The following is a 21,048-nucleotide window of genomic DNA, read 5'->3' on the forward strand; positions in this document are numbered from 1 at the left end:
TGGAAAGATTATTTCAGTCTGTTTTCTTGTTTATACAGCCCTATATAAATATAAACATAGTATATATTTAGAGAGTGAGAAACAGCATGATATTGTTGATTCATGTGCAGCTTGTGATCTGCCACAGCCAACAGCTTTTATTTTTTTTTTTAACTGCAGAATTACTTGTTTCTTATCTATTTGTGTGCAGTTGAGTATTTCTGCATATAAAGGAAAAATCTTGCCCATTTTCTCACTGTTGTGAGTTCTTCTCTTCTGAAACATTTCGACCATATGTCAAGATCAGTTTTAATTTGAAACCTGTCCAGTAGCACACCACCTCCTCATCTTTATGTTGCTTCTAGATTCTCCATTTTATTCTGTATAATACTAGAATAGTTTAGTTGGAAGGTTGTTTGTGCAAGTCCTTGCTGCAGGTACTCAGTGAAGGTGTTTTTTGCATTAGATCCAGCACACATCCCCACAGATCTCAACACCATGCATTGTATTTGGTCTGTGACCCCTTGGAGTATTCTGGAAATCGCTTTCCCCCTTTTCCCTGTACTTGTCTTACTCGACTGTGCTTCACTAGCTTGGTCAGCTTGTCCCTTCTGTTGTCAGTTAAGAGGTCAAACTGTGAGATTTGCAGAGGAAAACCACTTCAGTTTCTCAGTACAACTTTACTTCAGGGTTAAACAAAAGCTTTAGGCAGTCCATGTAAGCATTGACTGGCTCCTACGTGGGGGATTTTAATCTGGCTTTTCCTAGAAGCAGTACCTGGTTGTGAGCAGCATATTGTCAGGGCATGGCTTTACTATTTAGAATATAGAATAATTCCAGCTGCATCTGCTCCTAAACTGGGAGAAGTCAGCTCCCTTCAGACTGCCAGGCTTTGGTGTTGTGGGAAGAAGGGGCAATGGGAAATATGTATTATTGGTAATAGTTGTTGCTGTAAATCCCTTGTTTTGATCCAGTGCCCCTCAGTTTGAGGTTGGTAGAGCTGCCTGATGATCTGAGGCTCAGAGGGGCTGGTGCTGAGCTCTGTGGGAGCTGTGTCCAAGGCAGAGGGAGGCAGAGCTGGCATGACAGGGGCTGCAGTTGGGCTAGCCCAGCAAGGAGGGGTTCTGGAGCTGTATCCTGCAGGAATAATGATCCAGTGCTGTCAGGGACTGGATGGAGAAAAGCCATGGCCACGTGTGCTCTGATGGGCTGGGTCAGGGCCTGGGTGAGCATTTGGTCCTGAGGCTGTCAGAGACTGTGGGACAGGTTCTGGTGGTGACATTTGGCTAGATAAGCAAACTCATTTAATATCAGAATTACAGGTTTCCTTAACAAAGACCAAGTTACAGGTACTTAATGGATTAAAGCAATGTCTGCTGCTGTACTTTTTTTTGATACAAAATGTTCTGTGTGCTAAGCATGCAAAAGGAGCTTAATGGCAAGGTTTGACTTAAAAAACCCCAACTTTTTAATAAGGTGTGATTCATCTTTGCTATTCTCTAGTCTAATTAAAGATTAAAAATCCACCACAGAATACAAAATTGTAACATCATTCTACAGTTGCATAATTTTGTAGCACTTAAAAAGCATCGTTTCTAGTTCCTTCACTACAAGTAAAGTATCTGGATGAGCTTGAGTATCCTGTACTGCCCCACATTACAGCCTGCAGTGCTCATACTTTGCTCAGGTCACATTCCCTGATAATCCTGCTGCCCTAGTCTCAAGTGGAGGTCAAGGGGACTCGGTGGAAAAGATTTGCAGTGATTTGGGAAGTTTGGGATCAGGAAAAGCACAGCCCTTTGTCATGTATGCTCCTGTTTGCTCAGAAAAAATGGATGTTTTGGTTTTCTGAAAAGCTGGTATATTGCTGCTGATCTGAGGTGATAAATACTGCCTTGTTACCAGGTGATTGCACTGGGAAACAGAAGGCAGAAGTATCATATTGGAATATGAATCCCACACACTGCAACAGTATCAAGATCTTTACCAGTAATATCTGCAAAGCTCACGATTGGTGTGTTTTGGGGTGGGGGAGAAATGCTGAGGAGAGAAAAGCTGAAGTTTCCTAGGGAAATTATTTGTCTCTTTACAGCCTGTATCCTTCTCTGAAAGACTGTTCTGAGAAACTTAGCTGTGTTCTGTATGGGGTGTTCCCTTCTAGCATGGTCTTTTAAGAGATCCTTCCTTGCTAATACTAAAATTAAAAAAAAAAAATTGCAGAGGACATCAGTCCTTGTAGATGAAAAGATTTTTTTAAATACCTGAATGGGCAAAAGAGCTGGATGATTTTTTTTTAATCTGGTTACAGATAGCAGCGTTTATCATTCAGCCAACCAGAGAGCCTTTATACAGACATCCTAACAAAAAGCCCTAATAATATTTTTAAAGCAGATTAGAAATAATCTTCCTGCATGCCCTTGCCTCGGTGACCTGCTGGTTTGGTGCTTTCTGGCTGGGCTGTGATCAGGGAGGCTGTGGTGTTTGTGAGGGTCCCCAGGATGAGGTGAGAGATAAGAATCTGACTCCATGGTCTCAGAAGGCTGATATTTTATTTTATTTTATTTTATTTTATATTTTATTTTATTTTATTTTATTTTTTTATACTATACTAAAGAAAGATACAGACAGAAGGCTTAACAAGAATGAATAATAAAAGCTTGTGACTGAGTCCTCAGAGTCTGTCACAGCTCATGGTGATTGGTCATTGTAATATATATTATAAAATAATTTGTGCTAAAGGAAATTATAAACCACAGCATTTTGTGTACTAAAGCCAGCGTTGGGCAACAGCAGTAACAGGCTAAGTGATAAGGATGGAGATTCAAACACCAGGAGGACACTCTCTCCAGAGATGCATATTGAAGGGATTTTTTCCTCTAACAAGACCCCAGCAGTTATTCACCAGTTCTGAGAAACATGGTAGCAAGAAAGAAAAAACTACAATAATATGCTAAAGAAGGGCCCCTTCCAGAGCCCGAAAGACTGGGTAAAACAAACCCAGAAATGACATTTGGAGACCCACAGGGACTTTGGTGTGATAGAGGCAAAATCGTGAGTATCCCTGACTCTGATTGCCTGGCTCAGAGTCGAATTGCTTGTGGCTTTTTCCAAACTTATACTTTGATTATTTAATAAATTTCTTTGGATATTAAATTGGAGTATGCATTTATAACAGTCATTAAGTAAAAACAATTCACATGAAACCAACCAAACATCCACCTGTTGGTAAACAATGTCCAGACCACATTCCAAAGCAGCCAAACACAGGAGAAGTGAATCAGATAATGATTATTTACATTTTTCTCTGAGGCTTCTCAACTTCCCACGAGAAGAAATCCTGGTGAAGGGATTTTTCAGAAAATACCGCGGTGACAGAAAGCAGCATTTTGGAGTGTGTGAGGTGGCCCAGTGCCTTTCTGTGCCCGTGGTCACACAGAGCCAGGCGGGCAGAGCACGGAGCATCCCTCTCACTGTGACACTGCCAGACAGTGACAGGCTCGGGGACACTGAGAGAAACACAATACTGAGCATCTCCAACCCTTCTTTTGCTTTAATTTGATCTCAGTGTCTAATTATTTAGTATGATTCCCTTGTTTACCAAGTAATTATAGCTTTAAAATCTGTTTGGGTTAGCATTTAGATTCTCTCCATCCAAGGGGATCATAATATTGATGGAATATGTATTAGCCTGTTCTTGTGAGCAAAAGTAATTAAAAATATATCTTTATTATTTCTCAGTATGATAGCAACCTATAATAAATTTTGAAACGAGCTGTTCAAACAAAATATCCAAGTAATGTGCTTCTCTTCCTTTGCATATAGAAAATGAAGTCAAACCTCTTTAGTTTTACAAGATTTTAATTAAATTAGGGGCTTCTAAAATGACATAATTTACAGAAGTGAAGCATGAGTGGTTTAGTACTGGGAAAAAAGTCTTGACACCAAAATTTAAACAGTCTAACACAAACATTAAAGTGGCCTTCAACAATGACTTGAGGATTAGAACTGTGGATATCAAGAATTAAAGGATTTTAAAGGAATAATCTTTCTGTTTTGATTATTACAAGCTAGTACTGATATATTTGACCTACAGAAAAGCTTTTCCCTTTAGCTATGTGCCATCTAATAGCTTTTATTGTTATTCTCATTATAAAGAGAATGTCTGTAAATGAGTGCTTGAATGTTTGCTATTTTTCTCATTTGGCTGTGGTATCATTGGGAGATAAATACAGAAAAGTAATTATTATTCCAACTTAATAACACAAGCTTGTTTTTAATTTATACACTTCCTAGATAGCAGTAGATGAAGATATATATTCTAAAATTCTGATTGCTGTAAATCATCTTTTGAGGCTTCAAACATGGTACATGATACATAGACAAAGCAGAAGACACTTAATAGTGCTCTAACTCACACTGAAGGTAACTGAAGTGATAAGGTAGATTCAGAGATAATTCTTATCTTTCTAAGCTCCTACAGTATGTGGAACCCTGACATTCTTAAACTGACAGTTATTGTTTTACAATATAATTTATATTAGGGTTTTTGAAGAGAAGTATTTTATTACCCCATACCTGTATATTCAGACACACAGCCATGCTGCAGGAGAAAATTCCAAATGCAAATTCTGATGATTTTTTCTTTATAGTCTGGAAAATTCATGGGGTCAGTTTCTGGACTTTGGGACTGAATGTTGCTAATGGAAAAAAAACCCTTTCACCTGAATGTCATAAGATTTAGTAAAGCAATACTTGTTTCTAGTGAAACAGCAGTTAAAAATACTCTTAACTTTTTTGTTGTTTATTTATTTCTTTCTTTTCTCCCTTGGTGGGAGGTAGCTCAGACATGGGCATTAATGGTTCTATTTTCTGGTTATGCAGTACCCAGAGAGAGGAGTGCTCAGTAACTCTGCTCACTCTGTGCTTCCCCCTCGTCTGTCCTCAGTAATGATATTCAGCCTGTGGAGGGGTTGAAATATCAGCCTCATATCTGAAGACAAATTTACATTTCACTCCAAACACCTTAATTTAATGAAGGTATTATGCTGTTGGTGGGTACTTAATTATGCTAGAGGCAGAGCTGAAATTTAATACTGTTCCACATGCAGGGAAGATTTACTAGTAGCTTATTTTCAAAAGTCCTCTAAAAGACTAATGCTTATGCAGTCTACTCTTGTTTTTTAAAGCAGATTAGAATAACCCAAACTTTCATAAATAAAATTTCATTTTAATTGCTCAGTGAAGATAATGTATGTCTTTTTAGATTATGCGTTTTTGAGGAGGTATCTGGATTAGCTGGCTCTGCAGCAATGATCAATGCAACATTTGCTGCCCTTAGTATCTAAACTTTGATGATTTACACCTAAACAAATATAATCATTCAGGACCAGTAATGCTGTATGTGCTCATCTTATATATAAATCAAAGTGACAATTTGAAAATTATTGCAGAGCACACCTGTTGGTTTCTCTGTAACAGTTCCTCTCCCACAGCAGAATTCTGCCTTTTGAATCTCAGTTTACCGTGTTCTTTCTAATAAGAGGACACTACTCTGAGATATTTCTGAGCTTCAGAAATCACAGCATCAGAAGTCACAGCACCTTCCTTCCCAAGGCTGTGGGGTCAAGTGTGGTGGCTGCTGGAGGGGTGTCACTGTGGTGGGACATTACTGAGAGCCTGAGACTCCAGGAGAAGTCAAACAAGCATTTATTTATGTACAAGTACTAGGAAAGCTCTCCAATTACATGAAAACCAGTCAGTAATTAGGAAATGAGCCCAGCAGGGCTGGGCTGTGCTGGCCCAGGCTGGCTGGGAGGGTTGCTCAGTTTGGGATGCCCACTGGAGGCTCTGTGTGGGAGGGTGTGATGTGGTGTCACTGCTCCACCAGCCCCAGCTGTGCACATCAGCCCAGCTTATCTCTCTTTATGGGTCAGTCAGGCTGCTCTGGCACAGCTGCTCTGCCCAGAGCTCAGTCCCAGCCAGCTGCAGCCTGAGGGTCACAGCTCGGGGCTTTAGGGAGGTGCACGCTGGACATTGTTGATTTGTATTTCCTGTGTTTCTACCCCTACACTGAGGCAGTTTTACTTGTGTCACTGACTGGAGATATGTCTGAGTGCAGGGCAAACAGAATGGCTTAGAATGTGCTACAATACACAGATTAAATTTACACAGGACAGTAAATGTGAAAATACAAGCTGGAATGCTGATGGGAGATGTCATAGTAGGGTTTATTGATGACAGAGACTGTGTAACTGAGAACTCAGTGAAACAAAAAATTGCTGTAATTAATATCAGCTAGTAATTTTATCTGTAATTAATATCAGCTAGTAATTTTATCTTAATTACAACCAACAATTTCTGCCCAGTGCATCAAGATACTGTACTGGGGGTTTGAGTTTTTTACTGCTGCTACTCTGTTGCCCAGGTAGTGAGATGTCTTGTTTGCCTTGCTTTGTTCAACTAAACTTGACAGAACTGTTTCTTCAGTTCAGACCTTTTCTAATGAAGCCTTTAAAACAAAAGCTGCTGCCATTTTGGGGGTACATTTTTTTATTCAAAGCTATCATCTCATTTAAACGTGTGACAGTTTCATGCCTGATAACTTTCCTAGCACTAATTCCTTTTCACTGAGAACCAAAAATGACAGTTCCTGAGTCCTAGGTGTCCTGTTTCTTGTCACTGGGCAAGAGAATTAGACTGAGTGACTTCAGCTGGGGAAACAGCTGCTGTAGTTCTGAGCTCATTGCTGGCTTTTGGCTACCTCAGCTGTAAATCATTCTGTTGTTAAAAGAATCCATTTTGGAGTTTTACAAGAGAAGTCCTTACAGCAGCACCAAGTCCTAAAGCAGAGATATTTTTAAAAGGTGAGAAAAAACTTTCTAGTAATTTCAGATATGTTTCACTGTTACTGGAGCTATTTATATTTGGGGGATTTCTCGGTAGAAGGAATTTTTCAGTACAGCAGAACTTGGAGTCAGTGTTTCTGAGAGAGCTCACAGTGAGTTTGGTACAGCAAGGGAGGTGCTATTTCATTCGGGCTGCTTGCCCCTTGCTTAGAAACATGTTTACTTTCTGCCTTCAACTAGTTGGAGAAGGAAAGAAGTTTTGGAGCTGTCTGGCTGTTGCTCCAAAGCAGAAGGTGTGTGCTGTGTGTTTCAGCTGCAAGAAGCCCTGCAGCAAAGCAGGTTGGTCCCAGGAGGAGGCTGAAGTGTCATGGCTGTGCAGGGACAGCAGCTGAGGACAGGGGACAAGGGACAGTGCAGGCTGAAACTGCAGTGGAGGCTGGGTGTGCTCCACATCAGAAAGTGCAATTCCACATCCCTGTGGAATAGAAGGGACGTGACTCTGCTGTGCACAAAGAGGAAAAGGTTGCCTAATGGCATGTCGTGCATTTAGGATTGATTTAATGCTTTTGCCATAATAACCAAAAGACTTAAGCAAACAGCTTTGATGTTTAATTCCTTCTTTGCTTTGAGACAACCGGTTGTTGTTTCTGGGCTTCCAGCACATTTTACTTTGAAACAAAAGAAATTAAAATCCTAAAGAGACTTAGTCTGGTATACTTTTCTTTTCCCATGAAGCATATCCCTAATGTAAACAGCTTAGGTGAGGAGCATATTATATTGGAGTTGGGACCTCAAAAATTACACTGGAGAAGTGGCAAGTCTCAAAAACAATACTGTGTACATGATCAGCCTTGTAAACAGTGAGCTCAGGATTCTGGCTCTGGGTTGCTGTTGAGCATCTCTGACAAATCAGGGCTGCAGAGCCAGTCTACCACTAGTGGAGAAAAAAAGATATCAGCACGTTGAGGGAATGCTGCAGAGAGCAGGAATCTGGGGAATTTGGAAGAAAGGGAAAGGTGGTGGAATAAGCTGAAGGGGCAGAGTAGCCAGCTGCTTATTTTGGAAGCTAAGAGATGTGCCATTTGCCAACCATGAATATTATCTACAAATCTGGGGAAATATGGAAGGATTTTAACAAGTCACAAAAAGTGAGATGCAAGTGCCGAGGTAATCCCTATTTAAAACTGCATTTTGGTATATTTTTTGTAAATATTAGTATTATTGTACAGATTGCTGGAGCATGTGGCATGTTTGTTTGCTTGCCACTTGTCTAAAGCAGCATACTCTTCAAAACATTAACAGCATATTTCTCTCGAGTTTTTAACTGTCATAAAAATGTTTTTGAGCAGTTTAAAACAGGGAATAAAACAACTGCAAGATGTAATCTCTGTCCTGTTTAGAGGAAGCAGAAAGGAAAATAACTTTAGCCACATTTCCCTGCAGATGTTCCACTTGACTATTGAATTGATATGGTGCACAAGAGATGCTTATGCAAGTGATATTTGACAGTGCCACCTATTGCTGGAAAAGCAGAACTCAAATGAGTATTTTTGTTATAAGCATGCCTAAACTGAGCAGAAAAATGAATTCATCTTCTAATTATTCCAAGGTCATTTAGCCATGTAGATATAGGCTTGCCTTTGTCTTTATGTCTATGAAATGGACTGCACTTTTGAAAACTGGATTTATCATACAGTTGCATCAGATGGTGAAATAAATTTCTATTCCAGAAAACTTGCAACTATTGGCACGTGGTTGAATGCCAGTATTTTGTGTAAATCTGTATTTTGGCTAAATCTGTTAAGCCTGATTGTTCCTCCCCCTTTAATTGGTGACAGAAGATTGATCCTAAAAATCCTCAAACTGCCTTAGATTTAGCAAAAGACAGGAAGTTTTTTCCAGTGCTTGGAGTTTATGTTAATGTGAAGAGAATAAAATGTTTTTTAGTATGCTTCCAAAATTTCTATGAAAAGCAACTGGATAATGATGAAAATTCTTTGAAGACAAAGACTTAATGATCTGGATGCATCTTAATGCTTCCTATCCTTTATCAGGTCTTTCAGTTAGCAAGCATGAAAGCTGATTTCTCTACCTGCCCTTTCAAGGATGGTATTTCTTTTATTATAGAAGTCTAACTAATGCTAATGGTAGGAATAATGAAAGATTTATGGGGCCAGCCTGAGATCAATTTTAAGTTTTAATTGTGGTTTTTATTTCTGATCCTTCTTACTGCCTCAGTCTTGTTGCTCATCTCTATTAGAGGGACGCCCAACCCTAAACCTCCTCCTGATTTTTGGCTTGTAATCTTTAATGGAAAGAAAAAAAAATTCTGTGTGTTCTTTTTTTCTTGATGGATCTAAATGACAAGGTAAGAGCAGGAAAAGATGGAGCAGTAATTTGCTCTTTCTCAGGTCCAGGCAGGTGTCTCTGGGGAGTTTATTGCAGCTTTACATAACTAATATTCTTTGGCTGAAGCTGTCCTCCTTCCTCAAAGATAGACCAGGCTTCTGTTACCCCTGCTGGGCTCCTGAAGAACTGGATTGCTGCAGAGCTTAGGGGAATCAAAGGAAGCAGCTCTCGAGTATATTGGCATCTGTAGATTCAGAGAAGGTTCAGAAGGAAAAAATAAAGTGTCACCTGCCCACTTCCCGACCATAGAAAAATGGTGTGGAGAAATCTGACTTCTTCACTCTCATTAAGTTCAGGGCTGAAATCTGATTCAGCCAAAGTGAAAATGGCTTATTTATTTGGTGGATGGATTTTTGCATGCTCTCTCTTCTCAAATCTCCTTGCTGAATCTCCCCTGCACTCTGTTCCTATACATTTAATCTACTTTATCATTGCAACTACCTGCTTTCTTGGTGTTCTTCAGTTCATCTGTTTGGTCATCCTCTTGTTCATTCATCTGCTGTCTCCCACCCATATAATCAGAGCATCTGAGCCAAGCCAAGAGACCTTCTGTCACCCTGTTTTTTTGAAGATTTTCTAAGCCTTCTGATGTTCATTTTCTTGTAATGAACTTTCTCACACACTTTCAGTAAATAACTTATTGTTTTGCATTCTTTTATGGAGGAGCAGAAATTTGATGGACTGTTGACTTGTCCAGTGTCATTGGAGAGGTGGCACTGTCACCCTCCGATCCACTGTCACTTTTGGAAATCTATAAATGCTAGAGTGAGAAATTAAACTCTCTCTTTTTTGCCTTGGAGAGCTGTGTGTCCACGTTGTTTTATTTCGTGTCCTATAGCGACAACCTTCAATTCTAGCTGTGAAGTTTAAACCCCCTTTTATAACTTTCCCTTATGCAGATTATTCTGTTGAGGTAAAAAGGAGAACAGCCCTCAGTGATTAAATTCGGTGTCTTTGGAGGGGTCTGGGTGCCAAATGTGCTGAATTTTCCTGTTCCAGTCTGAGCATGGGGCCGGCAGAGGGCACTTCAGCCTGGGCACGGGAACGTGCTTAGGGATGCCTTGGGTTAAAAATGGGATTTCTTTTTTTCTTTTAAATGTTAATAGGAGCCATTTAGGCAAGGGGTGTTTCTGTCGTGGTTGTCCTTTGTTGGCACTGTCCTCTACAAGCTATCCATGCCCTAACGCTCTTGTAAAGTGGAAGAATTTGGAAGCTAGAGGGGAAAAATGTTCCCCATTTAGTTTAAGGTGTGACTGCTGAAAGAAATGACACCTTTGTTGTTGACCTTCCATCATCTGAAATTGAATGTAATGGTGGGTGTTAAAACCATCCTTGAAAAGCTTTTTTTCCCCAATGTAAAGCTTCTAATTTCTTTTTAGTTGGGATTTGATTTACTCTTTTAATTAAAAAGCAACTGAAATTAGAGAAAACTACAACCTACTAACTGATTTTTGTGGATGATGGTGAGAGTTACTTAACAACAAATCACAATCTATTTCCACTTCCAATCCAGTGCCGATATTGTTATCTTGTAATACAATACTAACAGATGATTATATCTGCCAATAATGCATTTAACAGGAGATGACAAATTTTATTATGATAAGAAGCACCTTGTGCTCTTTCATTTGTCCCGGTGTAAATCAGAAGTTACTGCCTTGGATTGAAAAGATTTGTTCTTGTGTAAGAGCTTACTGGTGTAAATGAGGATAGTCAAGCCTGACATGTGGTGATGTACCAAATTATATTACAGGATATTTAAATTCTGTCTCCCACTGTGAACAGCAGGATACCGTTTTTATCCTTCCTGTTGAATGCAGAATCACTTTTCCATTTATAAATCGAGCCTGAACAGAGCACTCTTGGTATTGGCTGTTCCTCTGTTACTCCACATGCAGAGTATATTGAGACACTTGTTCATCCTTGTAAGGCAAACCACAAACAAACCAAAATACTTTCCTAAAACAAATTGTTCTGTGATTAGTGGAACTAATGAAGCTTCACTGCCTGCAGGTTTCTGTCCTTTATCCCCGATCCCCTCAGCAAGCCTCCCACCAGAAGGCTTTACTAGTTTATCTTGGCTCATATTTACTGGTATCTTTCATGGGATCTTCCCTTTGTCCTTTTCGCCCTGCAGTAATGCCAGTTCCTGTTTCCCTGTATCCTGTAAACCTTCCTAGGGTTCCTCCTGCCCTGTCACCATGCCTGGGGTGCTGGGTGGGAGCTGCTCAGGGAGCCTCAGATATCTCAGAGGGGAGGATAATTCAAATCTCTTGTTTTACTACCTGACAGATTTTTCCAGCACTCAGGGCAATTTAATATCTTCAAGGTGATTGCCCTCTGTTCAGTTTCATAGAAATGGACCAGCAGATTTTAAGAGTTTTTGTTCCCTACTCCTTGTTCTGGTGATTGGTCTTTGGGAGACTAATTTTGTTTTTGTTAAATTGCTGCTCTTTTCTGTCTTTCTCTCTTATTTTGCAAATCAAGTGCAGTGGTTCCCAGTGATGTTAACTGGATAGAAGGCAAGCACAGATCAGGAAAGGAGAGTTTAGCCCCTTACTATTTTTTAAGGGCATATATGCAACTTAATATCTTGCAGCTCTTGCGCTTGAGGCCAGCATGAAATGATTGGCTTTAAGGCATACCAGAAACAAAAGTGGGAGATGAATGCTGAAAATTTCAGCTGGAAAGAACTTCTGGAGTCCTGCCAGTTCCTTGTGCTTGCAGAACCCCCTCTGGAGTTTCAGTCTGGCTCCCTGCCCAAGCAGGGCCCACCAGAGGTTGCTCAGGACACATCCAGTTGGGTTTGGGGAAACTCCACGGATGAGACACCAGAGCCTCTCTGAGTGACCAGGCCCAGTGCTGGACAGCAGTGTTTGGGTGCTGTTTGTGCCCACTGCTCCTTGTCCTGTCTGTGAGCTCTGTGCAGGTGCACCCTCCCTGCAGGACTGTGTGATTTTGGTACATAAGGCACCATGCTGGAATTTTTATTTTTTTTTTTTTTCATATTACAAATGGTCAGCCACTCTGTTTGTAGAGTCTTGCATTTCATCTGGTTTTTTGTCTTTTTTTCATCAGAAACGTTTGGATTTCTGAACATCTAGGTGCAACTCACAGTATTCTTTTCTAAACCAAGTATTTTTCAAAATATTGGACTTCATTTGAAATTCTGTACATTGAAATTTAGATACTAATTACATTTTCCAGGGGTTTATTACCTAGAAGTTGAGCTGTCCTTGTTTGTATGGGCATTGAAGATTTTTCATTGTAAAGGGAAGCCATTCTTACCATTATTAGGTTAGCAAAGCCAGGAGCAATTGGTGTACTTTTAAGCTCTGCTTCATTCGGTGGCTGTGTATAGATTCACTGTCTTAGCTTTTAATGCTTGAAAATCCTATCTGAGTGTATTTATGCTCACTTCAGTGCTACCCAGTAGTCAGTATTCAAATACCAATACTCTTAAGCTCGTTTAGTGCATTGAGTCTTTTCTGTTTTGAAAAAATGAAAACATGCACAGTATTTTTTTATCAATATGTGTTTAATGAAAACACCTGCAGGTTTTAAAATTGTCCTGTTTGCTCAGTGCAGAGAGATAGAGATGGCTGGGAGCAGAAGAATTACACCAAATCTCCTGGTGGATATCAAATTTTTTCTTTGTGTTACTTTCCCAAAGCCTTATTCAAAAAACAAACCAAGCAACTTACCAGCCAAAAAAACCCCGAGACAGACAAAACAACCAAACAAAAGCGTCTTGAGAAATATTTTTTAAATAAAAAAAAACTTTTAGATTGCAACAGTTACTGTATAAATGTACTGAAAACAAATGTTTTGCAGACAAATAAACTACAGTCAGTAGTTGGATGCCAGCAAAGAAGGTACATGTGGTTCTTCAGGGATTAATGAATAAATGTAATTATTTCTGTAACTGAGGGACTGTTGATAAGCCATAAGCATTTCCACATGGCACATTTTATTGCTGTGCTGTATCAAGGCCCTAAGCTGAGGAGTTAACAGGTTTTGTAAGAGTTGAGGAAAATAATAAACAGAACTTACGTAGACTAAGTAAATATATCTTTAAACTACAATTTATAAAAGTATGTTAGTTTAGTCTTAGGATAAATAACCCTTATCTAAAAGACAACAGACAAAGTGCTGCTTAATTCTCTGAATATTGGGTACTGCTTACTTTGAGATCATTTTAGAAGGAATAGCCAATACGTAGACCAGATTTTTTAATCATAATTTTGAGGGGTTTTAATTTTTAATTAACAATGAAAGTTCTTACCTTTTCTCTTGCATAGCTCAGAGGTGATAGGACTTGAAAAAAAAACTTAATACTAAAATATTTTATGATTTTAAAAAGCTTTATGTATTTATGTACATCATTCTGTAAAAGTAATTCGGTAAAAAGACCCAATAAAAATAAGGAAGAATTTCTCTAAACTGCTTAATGAGGCCTAATAGAAATCTGAATTTCAGATCACATTAGGGTTGTCATATGCCCTAATTTCAGATGACAGCTCTGGCTTGCCATGCAGTTGGCCTTTTATTTTGTGTCAGGAATTAACCAACCGTGTGTTCTTACACTGTTTTATTAGAGCTACACTTAAAAGATGGGAAAACTTCATTACAGCAGTTATGTTAGAACATGAGTTACACAAGGGTGAATCAAGGCAGTTTCAGACCATATTTTGATATTTCAAATATGGATAAATATAGAGGAATGAAAAATTCCTTCTAGTTTTCCTGACTTCCTCCCCATGCAGGGGAGTGCAGAGTGCAGGTGATGCTCATTAGCAGCAATGCATCAGCACCGAGGGGCTGTGCTGCTCTTGCAGCTGCTGCTGTAATGGGTGACTAATCCTGATGAGGCACAGAGCACATTCACAGGTGAGACAGTTCTTGATAATGTGTAGTGTTTGTGACACTTTCTAAAACAGTGTCTGAAGGAAGGGGATCTACTCAAAATCTGAAAGGGTAAATAGTAACTGTGAACTTTGCATGGCTTTTTATTGAGGGGTTTTTTTGTTGGTATGTTTGTTTTTTTTGGTTTTGTTTCCTTTTTAAATTTGCTGTTTACTGAAGGAGTTTAATATCTTGTAATGCCTCTTTTTCAGTGCTGTGGCTTGATTCTGTGTCTTTGAATCACACTATCTTATGGGCCTAAATAAATCAGGCAATACATAGTGCTTGAAGTACTGACAATATTCTGGGGTTGGATTAACAGCTTGGGGAAAGGTGAAAATATCGCTTCTTGTCTTCATTTGCCAGTGCAGAAGGCATTATCAAAATGAGGTGTTAGTTATCAGCCAAATCATTGTGTCTGTCTCTGTCTGGTGTTAGAGACATGCCAGGAGGGACTGGGAATACGAGATGGGCAGCCCTGGCTCGGATCGATGGCCCTAAGTGGATGCCTGGGGACAGGACAAGAGGCAGTCATAATTGAAATGCCACTTAGGCTTTCCCAGGCTTGCAGCCCTTTTGGTCTGGGGACTTTTGGAGCTGGATGTGGCCTTGGCTGCTTGGGAAGCCTCAGTGGGGCTCTGAGAGGAGCTTTCTTGCCATTGCTTAAATCCTTGTAAACTTGTGGCCTCCCCAGCACGCCCTAACAAATGTGCATTTGCTGTGTAAAGAGCTGTCTCTTTTAAGGAGGGGAGAAAAATGGAAAAAAGAAGAATTTTGAACCAGACTACTGCTAGTTCTGTTTATGTCTCCTGGTTTTTGTATGAATAGAGTCAGGAAGGTCAGATAACGTGCCTTGTGGCTTTCTCTGTGGTGTCCTTGCCTCTGATGGTGGCATGTGGTCAAAGGGAAGTAAATTCAGTGCACTGTTTGCTGTTTTCAGTGCTCTCTGGGGTGGGAGGTGCTGCCAGGGGGCACACTCCTTCCTGAAGGCGCCCAGACAGGGCAGGGGAAGGTGGGGCTGGTGTATTGCTGCTCCTCTTCTGATCTAATCAAAGCACACTGAGACTTGGACCATTAACATAAAGGGCTGACCCACCGTGGTGGAGTTGTGCTGCTCTGGACAGTTTGAAGAATACACTCCTGTGCAAGGCTGCATAAAGCCAGAGGCACCTTTCCCATGCCTTCAAATGGACATTTCTGCAGAAAATCAGTTTAGCTGCCCTTCATCTATAGAAAGGAATGTGTGTTTATACATAGACACAGTTATGTCTCTGAATGAGAGACTCTGCTGATGTAACTTTATTCATCCCTTTTAAAGAGACAATATACTACTCATCTCAGTAAGCCTGTAAATAATAATACTTATCCACAGTCTGTGGTTGGAATTGCAGTTACTATTGATTTTTCATAAAATACTGTTGGAATAGTTCTTAATTTAGTGAAATGTTAAGCTTTGCTTATCTCCAGCCCCAATTACACTTGTACTTCAGTGGTGTTTGGAGATGGGGCTGAGTTCCCTTTATCCCGCCTGGAGAATGGTTCCCAATGCTTGAAGCTGCCTCAGGTGCTTCCACCATGGTGTCTGGTGCAATGTAAGGAAGGGAAGAGCAGGACTTGATTTTCAGAATGTTTTGTGATTCAAGGCTGCAGACCCACCTCGGGTGGTGCTCCCAGCAGCACTAAAGGACTGATAGGTCAGCTCTTGTCCCTGCTCTGCTGTTGCTCCCTTCACTTTCTGGTAGCCCCAGTTCCTGCCGTCCTCTGGCGAGCTGTGTTTGGCCTAATGAGATCATCTCCCTTGTCTGTTCCCTCTCCTGATGTTCCCATTTTCACCCCAAGTGACTGTCTCCTGCTGTTTGGTTCTGGTTACCATGATGCTCATCTTTGCGGCTTTGCAGTAGTTCTGGAAGTTCATTATACTCTGGCACTTCCACTGTAAGTTTTATTATTTTCTGTTTTATTTTATCCTTCTTTATTGGAAACTCTCAGAGTAAAGTAAATACAGTTATATTTATTTTCACGCTTACAAGTGGAGCTCCTGATTAATTTCTTCTGTTTATTATCTACTTGGCTGTTTGTTTCTATCATTTCTTTGAATCGGTAATTGCTGAAGTTTATGCTGTGATCTGTACTCTGCTGAGACATTGATTAATGTTTTGGTTAGCTGAGCTACTTAAAAAGAAAATCTAAACCAAAACTCAGTATCAAGAGTGAGTGGCCTGGGGCCTCACTGTGTCCCAGCCATGACCAGCTGTGGTGGGCACAGCCCAGGATGTTCTGTGCTGCTCTCCTGCCCAGTGCCCTCATGCATCTCACTCAGACATCCTCCTTCCAACGTTTTTGTTTTCCTCTTGAGAAATGAATGAATTCTTCCTTGTGGGCCTTTTCTTTACTTTCCAAATTATTGATGGATGTTTACATGATGCTTTTCCACTCCTTTGTTTGTTAGTAAACAAGAGGTATTATTTGTAGGTGTTAAATAGACATTATACCTGTTCTGGAAAAAAAAATTCTTTTCAGATATATATATATATATAAATACATAGGAAAATATTTATTTTAGTCATTTCTCCTCTAGAGTTCTTTGTGCCTTTTCCTTTCAGGTTCTTCCTCTTGCAGTTTTAGGAACTCCTGATAGCCTTGAACAGGATGGAGTCTGAGGTTTGTTATCCAGGGGCTGTGATCTGTCCAAAGCTCTGGTTTGTAACCACATATAAGCCATGGGTGAAGCACCCAGCAGTGGTGGTGAAGGATGCAGTTTCTCACTGAGCACAGTTTTGTTTTGTTACTGTCTGCTGTCCTGATTTATTCGTGCAATGGCTTCTTCCTACAGCTGCTGCTTGTTAAACACCAACTTTTACTGTTATTCCATCGCATTATCTTTAATTTCTGTGTGAAATCATGGTCTTCTTCATGTTTGGATGACCATGGTGCTTCCTTCAGCTTCTGCATTCTTTCCTGGTCCTAGGATGCATATTTCAGTAGACATGTCAGACTGGTGTATTTTTTGGTTTGACTGCTTTTCTTTTTATTTGGATTAAGGTTGCTGTGTCTCTGAAGATGTTACAAAGTTACTTCTGTGGTGTATTGGGTTTTTTGTTCTGCTGTGATTCAGCTGATTTTTTTCTCTCTGCCTCTTGAAAGCAATGCTATTAGATGTTTGCCATGATTTTTTTTCCTGTTGCTGTCATTCCCATTCTTCCTGACCTTATTCAGAATTTCTCTCGAAAATATAAAGTGTTGTCTTCAACTATTACTATATTCATTAGAAAAAATGATGCTGATTTTAAGGTAGACATTTAGAAATATGTCTGTTATGATGCACACTAAAGAAATTGATAGTGGCTTCCTTTTTGTAATTTAATCTTTTTTTTTGTTCCAAAGCTGTAATATATTGAAAAAACTTATGTTTACAATTTCATGGCGGTTAAAAGCTTTATTATTATTATTTTTCATTACCCAGAATTCAGTTAATTTCCATTTACTAATCTGCCACATTCTCTTATATCTTTTGCTGAATAATAGGAAGACAAAATATTTTTTTTCTTTCAAGTTTGGCCTACAGCTCATAAACTCAATTTCCATTATATGTATTGATGTCAAGATGAGGAAAAACATAGTTTGAAAGTTTTACTCCTATTTGTCAAGGGTGCTGTGTTATGATCAATATCACTTTAAGTAATTGGCATTTGTATTAAATGTCAACTGAATAGAAATTCTAGACATTCCCTGATTTGGTGCATTCAGAATTTTATAAATGATTAGTTTAAATAAGTTTCTGTAGGATGATAACTCTATACATGGAATATAAGGTATGCAGTGTGCATACAAAGTGAGCTGATATGAAAGTACCAGATTTGGTATTTGAATGCTGTGCACCAGTTTTTCTTCCAAGTCATCTCTCTGCAAGCTTGTCTCTGTCTTTATTGGAACACTGGCTACATTGCAAGGCAATTATTCAAGCTGCCAAAGAAAAAGAGGGGTGTGTGGGGAGGGAGCAGTGAGAAAAGTCAAGGACTTCATAGCCAAAACACAGATGTTTCATTTGAATTTGTCCTGGCCTTTGGGTGAAGTTGCATGATGGTATCTTTTCTTCAGCACCATTGGTGCAGTGCTTTGATCAGGTGCAGTCTCAGAAGAAATCAATCTTGGGAAGCCACATGGGGTGGTGTTTGTGAGATCAGTGCTGTGGGTTTGGTTTGGGTTTTCCTCCTGCTGAAATGAAGTCCATCAGGAGGGGGGGGATACAATATAATGCACCTGGTTTGTGTTCTCTTACACTCCAGCTGTGCCATCAGCTGTCAGCCCTTGATGAGGACATTGCTGTGTGTCCCCTCAGCTGCCCCGTGTGCTGGCACTGCCTCACAGGGCAGCAATGCACCAAACCAGAGTGGGGAATTGGTGCTGACTGAAGCTGTGGCAGGAGGACACAAAACAAACAGCACTGGTTTGGTGAGGTGGCCAGTCAGGCTCACAGGTTCCCATCATGGGTGCTGGCTCAGAGGAGCCAGGTGTTGCACAGCTGGGTGTAAGGAGGGAGTGAACACAAAGCTGGTGGCTGCTGCTGTTGTGTTCCTGTGGCTGCAGCCTGCGGGAGAGAGGGGAACTGACATTGCTGTGTCTCACAGCTACCTGCATGGTGACAGATTACAGATTTCTGCATTGGCATGGCCAGTAAATGTGCACTTGTCCCTTATTTACAGGTTGTGTAAAAATGCTTATCGCTCTGAGCTTACAGCTGAAGGCACCCAGACCTGTCCTGCAGCGTGCAAAGTGCTGTGTAATGCCAAATGCAAGGAAAATGGGCACGTGCTGTTCACAGACACTTCTTCCATCTTCTTGTGCCAAATCTCAGCCAATTAAAGCAGGGCAGTGTCCTCTGGGGAGCGGTGAGCATGGAGGGGTTGGTGCTGAGCAGCAGCAGGGTGAGTCAGGGAGGCTGCCTGGCCTGGGGCCAGCAGTGTCAGAAATGAGCAGGAAATTGATTTAGTGAAGCTCTGAGTACCTTGTGCTAAATGATCTATTGACTAAGAGAAAAAAAAGAAATTAAAATTAAAAATACTACTAATAAAACATGGAGTATGTACCAACCAGGACAAATTGTCTGTGTTATGTAAATTTTGCTGTTCCCTGGCTTTTAGATGCTTGCAGCTGTGATATTTCATTTCTATCATTACTGTGTGTGTAATCTATAACCTTCATCTAAGAAACACGACTCATTAATTAATCATTACCAAGGGCAAGACATGCAACAGCATCAAGTGTGCCAAATCCTCTCTCAAAGTTTTTAAGTGTCTGACTGCTCGTAGATAGCATCTCAGCAATCCTGGCAGATTACTCTAAAGGACCAGATCTTGCAGCACATAGTAAATTTATGGGTTTTTATATCAGTTCTTCCAGTGGCACTCCAAGTAATTTGCAACTCTGCCTTCCATTTATTTAACCCTCTCCTTACTGCTGCTGTGGCTCCTAGCACTGCTGGGATGGCTGGGATGTGGGTGACAGCAGGGACCTGAGGGTGGCATTGGTGCAGATGGGCAGCCCTGGAGTTTTCAGTGCTCATGGTGTGGATTATGGCATTATGGAAATGGGCAAACTCTGCTGCACTGTGACTTCTCTTCTGAGAAAGTGCTCTCCATTTTTATGCTGCTTATGTAGTACCTGCTAAAATTATTTTTAAAGAGTCTGGTATTATTCTGAAGTGTCTGAAAGGAGCAACTTAATTCCCTTTGGCTTTGCTGCTTTTCTTGCTTGGTTTGGCTTGTTTGTAAATATTGGTCGATGTTTACAAACACTTCTTCCCTGCTCTCTTACAGAAAGCTACTGCAAGGCAAAAAAATATTAGAACTTGTCAGACTGTATTTTTAGTCCTTCTTGGTAACAAGTACTTTATTGACAACTCTGTAATGAAACATGAAACCTGTTTTGATTTTTGTTAACTAATTTTCTACATGGATTTGTGATGGGGTTTTTTTTTGTTTAGCTTGTTTAGGCTTTGTTTATTTCTTTTTTAATTCTGTTACAGCTAGCAAGTTTCATCTGTCTTTGGACCTTCCACGTATAAAGAGGACAAAGGAAAAATTGAGTGCTGAAATTGTAGCTCTACTGCACTTTTTTACAGTGTCATATGTTTTTACATCTCCTGTGACTTTGAAAAGCTGTGTACTTACTTCAGCCTGACTTTAAAGTAATTTTTGCGTGATCTTGACTTTTCCTCATGACCATGGGAGGAGGTCACTCCAGCAGCACAGCAGCCTCATATATTATTATTTTAGCTCTCACATATTAATTATTCTTTTTCTTGGTAGCCCATCAGTGTCTGTGTCTCTGTAACCCAACACTGTTCTTATGGATCTTGCTGTTCCAAATGCAGCAGCTCCTGAAATAGTGATAAACAAGCAGGGGAAGGTACGAATGAATTAACAGTTATTAGCAAATACTGTAAATGGCACAGAATTACCAAAGCAGGAGGGAGGTATTAGAAGTCTAATTTCCACTTAAGCATAGGTTGATAGGATTGCACAAAAGAAAGTAAGCATAATAGTGAAAATAAGGAGATTATGAAAGTAACGACTGCATCCCAAACCCTAATTAGTGAGGTTATCTGCATTTCAGCTTTCACATTTGCTCATTAGAAGCACTGGGTTTTTTTGGGTTTTTTTTTTCACCTTTATTCATATTCTTAGAAAATCTTATGCCAGGATTCTGGCCATAAAGATTTTACATGATACTAATGTACAATGTGTATCCAATTCTTTGTCTTATTAAAAAAAAAAATAAAAATTGATGCTTTATGGAAAGCTGTTGGCCTGAAATACAATTATTCCTATTCATTTCCAGGGAGATAAACCTCAGCAGTTAAGCAGTGCTAGTACATCAGGCTTCTTTTTTAACCAAAAATAAGTACCAT

General features: G+C 40.0%; 1 protein-coding gene across 19 annotated transcripts in view; it reads left to right on the forward strand.

Annotated features, from left to right (window-relative positions):
* Positions 1 to 21,048, forward strand: part of TENM2 (teneurin transmembrane protein 2) — a 1,510,370-nt gene that overhangs the window by 933,625 nt on the left and 555,697 nt on the right. The window lies entirely within an intron of this gene.

This window comes from Zonotrichia albicollis, chromosome 15, assembly GCF_047830755.1.
Source record: "Zonotrichia albicollis isolate bZonAlb1 chromosome 15, bZonAlb1.hap1, whole genome shotgun sequence".
Classification (NCBI taxonomy): Eukaryota; Metazoa; Chordata; class Aves; order Passeriformes; family Passerellidae; genus Zonotrichia; species Zonotrichia albicollis.